This window comes from Pinus tabuliformis, chromosome 9 (assembly GCF_031772625.1).
Source record: "Pinus tabuliformis cultivar Carrire ecotype Pingquan chromosome 9, CPIR1, whole genome shotgun sequence".
NCBI lineage: Eukaryota > Viridiplantae > Streptophyta > Pinopsida > Pinales > Pinaceae > Pinus > Pinus tabuliformis.
In genome coordinates, this window is record NC_142307.1 from 1573841694 (window position 1) to 1573850795 (window position 9102).

The following is a 9102-nucleotide window of genomic DNA, read 5'->3' on the forward strand; positions in this document are numbered from 1 at the left end:
TGGAGAACGAGAGAAGGTTGTAGCCTTCTGCAGGTTGTAGCCTGCGTACTGGTATAAGGCTGCACCAGTACAAAAGATTGTAAACTGAAGTTTCATATTAAAGAAAGATAGAGACAACTTGCAGCAGGTGGTTTTCACCCACATTGGGTTTCCACCTTATATCTTGGTGTTCATGTGTGTGGCTTTTGATCTGTTCTGTTATACTGCACATGTTTACTGTTAATGTGGTGAATAATGTCCTGATGCACTTAACTGAAGAATAAGCTAACAAAATTGTGAGTTTTCTTCTTATACGTTGTTTTACTTAGTCACAGTAGCGTGTACACGCTGGTTCACTTAACTGAAGTAGCGTATATGTTTCTGAGCATTGAAAAAGTTTGATTGATCTGATAATACTGATTCACCCCCCCCTCTCAGTATTATTTCCAACAGAAATGATCATCAAAATATGCAACATCATATAATATGCAACAATCTCCACATGAGGCAACCACACACAATCTTCCCCATAACTACATGGATGCAACCACCAAATATCTCATCACATGAGGCCAAGAACCCCACTGTCATAGCATAGTATGAGGCATATCATGAACATCTCCAAGCGGATCATAATTCCAACAATGTATGGCTGAAGTAAATAGGAACAAATAATTCTCCCCCTGAACACATGACATCTCCAAGCTATAGAGATACCAATTGTTGGGCTGAAATGACCACTTCCACTACAAAAAAATGCTTCCTTTGACAGATAGAAGCACCATATGGGTTGAGACTCCACATGACCATGAATCAAATGACATATACATGATAAATATTTTAGGATATTCCAACACATAGGAAATAGTTAAGTATAACTTAGTCTAGTGTAGAGTTAGGTAAAGTGTGCTTCTTTACTATGTACTTTTGTAACTTACAATTTGATGGTCATGATATGTAGTGATCCAACAGTTCATTCTCTCCTTGGTATTACCAACACTTGATCCATGGCTTAATACCTGATTGGTCCATGATCTCTATTTAAATAGCATGGAGGGTCATTTGTAAGGTGACCATTCATGAGAGAAGCTTATGTAAATTTTTTTTCTTTTATTAATAAATTGCTTGAAGTGGCCGCGTTGGCTCAAGCCATGGACTGTTTCCCTCTTTGAGCATGTTAACCACATCAATAATATTAGTGTATTGATCTGTGATTTGTTTGTGAGTGGTTTCCTTTGGTTTTCTATCTAAGGAACTTAACTTGTAAATTCCCACATGGTATCAGAGCTATTTGAGGGTTGCATCTGTTGGTGATCCAAATCGGAAGTCAGTACAACTGCATCCGACTGTCATTTCCTAGATCTACTTTTTTCTGACCATTTTTGAGCCGAGACGACTGCTTTATTATGTTAGGAGCATTTGTTCTAATGAGGAACCCTTTTCATTTCACGCGAAAAGGTTTTTGTTAGCCCTAGCTACATCATTTTTAAGATCTGGAGGTATACAGTCTTTATTTGCAGTTTTAGTTATTTATCTCTCTATTTATTTCGGTTTACTTATCTCTTTGTTTTTTTTACCAGATCTATACCTTTCATTTATGTGTATGCTCTTTGCTCCGTGACTCTGTGTGATCTAGGCAAATCAGAAATAGAAAGGAAGGATTTTTCTCATGCATATGCTCTTTTCCGCTGCTCCTTAGTGTGATCTCGAAAAATCAAAAACATTGAGGAAAATATTTAGCTTCCGGTGAAAGCTAACTTCAAGCCATAATATTTGGTTTTTTTTGTATGTCTGTGTTGGGTTGTGTGTTTTTTTGTTTTGTAGGAAAAATTAGTTTTTTCAAATTATCATGCAACCCAAAGCTTCAGTAACTAAAAAAAAACTTCCTCTTTTCCAAAAATTACTAATTTTTTAAAGTAGCTCACTTGGTCCAAAGTTACTTTATAAGAATAGAGATCTTGGGTTCAAGTCTTCCTTTTTGTTGAGTTACTTTCTCAAAAAGTACATGTAACATATGTTTTAAAGTTACTTTATGTAAAAGCGTTCTTACCCATTATAAACAGTGAGTCACTTATAATCCTATAGTCTCTTTATCTTTTATTTAAGTTAAAATTTAGTGAGTAGCTCATAAAGTACCAATGTAAAAGTGACTTTCACTTATTTATAAAAGTGAGTCAAATAAAATATTTTTTAAAGTGAGCTAATTAAATTAAGTTTGGAAAGGGCAGGGGGGGGGGTTTAAATCTAACATTGTCATTCACTTCCACACATTCATGCACTTCGTCGGCATCTTCAACAAATTTTCTTCAAAAAGCCATAACTTCTTCATCCGGAAGCCGTTTTCAGAGCCATTTTTTTTAATCAACCTATTTTTTAAAGATCTTTCCATTGGAACACTTAGTTTTAGCATCTACTGCTTCATTTTCTGTTAAAATGGAAAGTCCATGCCAAGTTATTCTTGACATCACCAACTACTTCCAATGGTGGTCCTACTTTGTGGACTTACTTAGAAGTAAAGGTCTTTACAGAATAACCTCAGGCCAAGAAACTAAACCTAAAGATGAAGATAAGGCAACCAAATGGAAAAATAGGCAAGATCAAACACTTGGGTTAATAGGGATGTCTATTTATCCAGACCTTAGATTCCATATCACAAAACTTGATAGGAAAGATCAAACACGTGGGTTAATAGGGATGTCTATTTATCCAGACCTTAGATTCCATATCGCAGAACTTGATACCCCTAATGAAGAAATGAAACAACTCACTGAAGTTTTTGGAATTAAAAATGAAATTAGAACCCATCAACTCAAAAATGAGTTACTTATGTTGGACCCCAATATTTTTTCTTCCATTGAATACTTTTTGTCCAAGTTCAAGACCTTAAACTTCTATTGGAAGGTGCTAAGGTTAAGAAAGAAGATGGTAGCCTTATCTATTTCATTCTTACTAAGTTGGGACCAGCCTACTCTGTGTTTGTTTCTACCTTCCATTCTACTAGAGAAGCCTTTATTTCTCAAGGACAAGACTATGAGTCCCCCTCTTTTGAGGCCTTTAATAAGAGAACAAGAAAAACTCTTACATCTTGGTCTTCTTAATCTTGGAAACTCTTCTAAGAAAGCCTTAGCAGCCCAGAAACAACCAAATTTGAAGAATCCTAAGAAGCAATATCCTATAAAGAATGGTCCTAAACCAAACAAGGGTCCTAAGCAATTTCAGTCCCAAAATGAAAAATCAATTCAACAAAATGATAAGGCAAATAAAAACAAAGTGAAGAAGACTAATAGACGTTGCAACTTTTGTAATCGAGATGGTCACTTAGAATCCAAATGCTTTAAGAAGATGGAAGCCTTGGAAGCAACAATGAAGAAGCATAACATCCATTTGGAGCATTCTTCAACTTCAACTTCATCTTCAGGAATAGCACTTTCTGCATGTGGTTGTCAAGCATCTTTGTCTGGTTATGCACTAAATGTATCTTCTTCTTCACATTCTCATGAGTGACTCATTGATTCTAGAGCTTCTTATCACATGGCCAAAGACAAAGCCACGTTTTCTTCTTTAAATGATTGTAACACCAAAAATATATATGTTGGTGATGATAGATCTCTTAGTGTTGTAGGGATTGGAACTATTCATCTAGACAATGGTCAATTTAATGATGTATTATGTGTTCCAAACTTATCTTGCAAACTTCTATCTATATATCAAATAACTCATTTAGGTGAAGGTAAAACTGTTGAATTCTCACCTCATGATGTTGTAATTAAGGACCTACGAGATCCTAGACAGATTTTAGCTACTGGCATTGCTGATGATTCTACAAGGTTATATAAGTTTAACAAATTTGGGCCATCAACTCTTCCCTCGGTATTTGTTTCTCATAATGATGAAGTGAGAAAAATTTGGCATGAGCAATTTGGTCACTTAAACTATTGCTCCCTTCAAAATCTATGAAGAGAAAATATGGTGACATGACTTCCTATGGTATCTTGTAGAGATGGTGTTTGTTCTGGATGTGTACTTGGAAAACATCATCGAGATAGTTTTGAAAAGCGTGCCTCTTGGCACGCCTCATCTCCTTTACAGCTTGTGCATTGTGATTTATGTGGTCCACTTCCAGTTGTTTCTTTCTCTGGCTACAAGTATTTCTTAACTTTCATTGATGATTTCTCCAAGCGCACTTGGGTATACTTCTTAAAACTAAAGACTGAAGTATTTAACATGTTCTTGGCCTTTAAGGCCTTTGTTGAGAAACAATCTGGACATCAAATTCTTAAGCTAAGATCTGATAATGGTGGAAAATATGTTAACAACAAATTCATCAACTTTTCCACTGAGCATGGAATTCAAATGCAACATACTGTTCCATATACTCCACAATAAAATAGTGTAGCTGAAAGGAAGAATCACACCTTAAAGGAAATGGCTAATTGTATGCTTCAATCTAAAGGACTTAGTCTTAATTTTTGGGCATAAGTAACTAGCTATGCAAATTACATAGTAAATCACACTCCTACTAAGGTTTTAAAGAATATCACTCTAGAAGAAGCATGGAGCTCGATTAAAACAGATGTAAGTCACTTTCGTGTTTTTGGAAGTGAAGCATGGGCCCATATTCCAGATGAGAAACATAAAGCTTTAGAACCTAAGAGTGAAAAATGTATTTTTGTTGGATATTCTCAAGATGTTAAAGGATATAGACTTATTCCACTTAATTCCAAAAATATTATCATTAGAAGAGATGTAAATTTTGTTGAAAATATAGCATCCTATGAGCCTAGTTCGACGGATGTGACACCTCTCTCCATCCCTTCTACTTCTGAAAATATTTCTTCTTCAGATGATGATAGTGAGGATGAAAATCCTCCCCCACATTCTTAGGATCCTCCTTCAGTTCCTCAGCTTCCAAAGTGGGTTTATGCTACTCGGGATGCAACAATTGCTCTCGTAGGAGATCCTACAAATCAGCAATGTACACATTCTCAGTTTGATAGAGCCTCTTCTTTATTGGCTCAAGCTCTAGCAAATTATGATCCTGACACCTTTGTAGAAGCTTCAGGCCATCCAGATTGGGATGTAGCTATGAATGAAGAATATCGTTCATTATTGGCAAATGATACATGGGATCTTGTTCCTCTTCCAAAGGGACGAAAACTTATTAGATGCAAATGGGTTTACAGAACCAAGTATGGACTAGATGGAAAAGTTGATAAACATAAAGCTCTTCTTGTTGCTAAGGGTTTTTCACAAGTTGAAGGCATTGAATATACTAAAACCTTCTCCCATATTGCCAAAATGAACTCTATCCACCTTGTTCTTTCCCTTACTACCTCTTTCAAATGGGAAGTCCATCAGATGGATGTTAAATTTGCCTTCTTGCATGGGGACTTGCATGAAGAAATCTATATGGAACAACCTCCTGGATTTATACAAACAGACTCCAACCTTGTATGTCGGCTTAAGAAATCCCTTTATGGTCTCAAGAAAGCCCCTTGAGCTTGGTATGCCAAAATGGATAGCTTTCTTTTAGATACTGGATTTCCTTGGCGTCATTCTGACAATACTGCCTACACCAAGAAAGTGGGTAAGTCTCTTATCATTATTTTTCTTTATGTTGATGATCTTATCCTTACTGGTAGTGATCCTAACCTTATACACCATGTGATGTCCAACCTTAAAAAGAAGTTTGAAATGATAGACTTAGGACACTTTCATTACTTTCTTGGTCTTCAAGTCTTGCTATCCAAGGAAGGTATTTCCCTTTCCTAGTCCAAGTACGCCTGTGATCTCCTACGCCACTTTCACATGGAAGACTATAAGCTAGCCCCTTCTCCCTTTCGGTATGGAGCTAAACTTTCAGTCACTTGTACTTCCCCTAAAGTTGATGCTACCTTATACCGTCAGCTTGTAGTAAAACTTTTGTATTTGACCCATACTTGTCCTCCTTTCCTTTGTTGTTGGCCTTATTGCTCGGTTTATGCAAAACCCACATGAAAGTCATTGGAAAGAATCTAAAAGAATACTTCATTATGTTCAAGGTAAAGTACAGTTTGAGATTCATTATAGTGTAGAAGCCTCTCCTCTATTGGTTGGTTTCAGTGATTTTGATTGGGCTAGTGATCCCGATGATCAGAAGTCTACTATCGGTTATGTCTTCACTCTTGGTTCTGGAACTATCACATGGGCTTGCAAGAAACAAAGTGCCATTTCTCTTTCTTCAATAGAAGCAGAGTATCATGGCACCGTAGAAGCTAGTAAGGAAGCCTTGTAGCTTCGTCGGATCTTGTCAGAGTTTCGCTTTCAGCAACATCATCCAACTACACTTTGATGTGATAATCAAAGTGCCATTCAACTATGCAAATATCTAGTCCAACATTAGTGCAACAAACACATTGAACTACACATGCACTTCATCAGAAAGCTCATTCATGACCATGTTCTTGAAGTGCAATATTGTTCAGCAGATGATCAAGTTGCAAACATCTTTACAAAGGCTCTCACAGAGGCGAAGCTTACTAAACTTCGATTTATGGTTAGAGTTTAGGAAGTTTTCACTAGGGGGGATAGGCTCTAATGCCTCCTTCCTTCTCCTATTGTGTCATATTTGTACATCATTCAATCCTATCCCAAGTTGTTCTTAAGGGGGGATGTTATGATATTCTGACACATAGGAAATAGTTAAGTATAACTTTGTCTAGTGTAGAGTTAGGTAAAGTGTGTTTCTTTACTATGTACTTTTGTAACTTACAATCCGATAGTCATGATATGTAGTGATCTGACAGTTCATTCTCTCCTTGACATTGCTGAAACTTGATCCGTGGCTTAACACCTGATTGGTCCATGATCTCTATTTAAAGAGCATGGAGGGTCATTTGTAAGGTGACCGTTCATGAGAGAAGCTTATGTAAATTTTCTTTCTTTTATTAATAAATTGCTTGAAGTGGATACGTTGGATTAGGCCGTGGACTATTTCTCTCTTTGAGGGTTTTAACCATGTCAAGAATAATAATGTATTTATCTGTGATCTGTTTGTGAGCGATGTCCTATAGTGTTCTATCTGAAGAACTTACCTTGTAAATTCCTACAAAATACCTGGTTGTAGCAGCAATACAAGGCCTCATACATGACCCTCTTATGAATCATGGCTATATGACCAAAAGATAGTACAATACAAGTACATGGCTCCATGAGCATTATACAAAGATTTTCAATGAAATACACAGCTTCCATGATCACCTCCTATGGACCAATTACTCAAATACATAATACATAATGACTATTACATAATCATTATCTCATATATTTGGCTGAAAAATATACTCCATAAGACTCCTTCAAAACAATCCTAACACCATGATGACTCAACATACTAATGATTGGACACACTATCAACGTGAAATGATGAAACAATGATAAATGCATGGTTGTAGTAATCATCATTAACAACTCACACATGGTTGGTCCATGTCACAAGTCTTCTCAATACATCCTGGAGTCATGATCACAATCTATGCATGGTTGCAAATCTTTTCAACCAGTTGTTAGTGGAAACCGAAAACATATATATGGCCAAAAATTTACTCCTTTTCTACTCATGAAATACATATAAGGCTATTATTATCACATGAGCCAAAAGGAGTGAAAGATAAATGAAATAAATCATAAATCTCAATACCATAGGTAGATCCAATGAGCTCAATATACCTCCAAGAGGCAAGATGATCATGTGGACCTGAATGTGAATGAGGATGAAAAGAACTCATAACATACTGTTGAAAACTATATCATATTCTCCCCTGAGGTTATGCACCTCTTATGAATTTTGTAGTTCTCTATAATTATGCATGAATAATTAAGGACTACAGGAAAGAATGCTCTCCACTAGTGGAATAGTTGAAGCTCCTTCCTCCTCCGCACGATCTCAGGATGCTTCTTCTCCTCTTTGATCAACTACTTCTTCTCTTCTCTTCACTTTCTTTGTACTATATCCTCTTGGTTTTTGCTTCTTTTGATAGTTTTGCCTTGAGTAATGGGGCATCAAACAATCTCTTGCCATGTGGAAAATATAGCACTCCACATAGCCAAGAGGATCAACTCTTCTTCTTCTCATGCTAGATCTAAACCTTGCATGAAATGTGTCTCTCCTCCAATGGTTATACCTACAATTTATTTCCTTATAGACAAACAAGTGACCTGCATAGCAATAGCCATAAAAACCATGATTATACTTAAATGCCAATCTCCTTGGTTGCCGATACTGTTGATTGGATTTATATGCTCTGCTCCAATAGTTAGCTACAATATGCCCTAACTTGTGACAGGTGTAACACTCCACATTATGGAAAAAAGGAACAAAAGGAATTTGATTCCTTTGAAACTTTACAAATATGTGACGATCATCTCTAGGAGAAAAATGTCTTCTGAATGTACATGCTTCTTGAGATTTTCTTCTCTACTACTAGTTTTTCAACTTGATTAGTTGCTGGTTCTGCTTGCTCTTTTGTTGTTGATTCTTTTGTTTTCTATTTGGCTGCTGCATTTGTTTTTTAATTCCTTGGATCTCACTTTGTTATTGCCATTGTTTGCTATAGTTTTCTTGGTTTCTTCTTTGGTATTTTTACCTTCATGCAAACTAGACTCACCCTTTTGAAATCCAAGACCAGATTTATCCAATGGTAATCTTTGGATCTCAAGTAAATTTTCCAAGGCTACCATGATCTTCTCTATCATTTGTTTCTTTCTCAAGGAAACCACTTCACCTTCTAATTTCTCAACCTCTTCTACCTTCACTTTGTATTGTTTCCTCATACCTTCCTCAAATTTTTATGATTCTTTCAATTTAATCTTTAAGCTCACAATCTCTTCCTTGAGCTTGTCCTCCTTATCATCACAGATTTGCAAGAATTTTTCTTGATCCTTGTATGAAGTTGTTAGTTTAGAAATATTATCTCTAAGATAACATTCTCATCTTCATTATGTGCTTCAGCATGATCTGAATCTGAATCAAAGTTATAGCTCAAAAGAAAATCATCAATGTTTATACCTTTGGGTTCATGATTTTTTGGTTTCTTCTCATCATCCACTAAATCATGTGCACTATAATATTGACACACTTGTGGC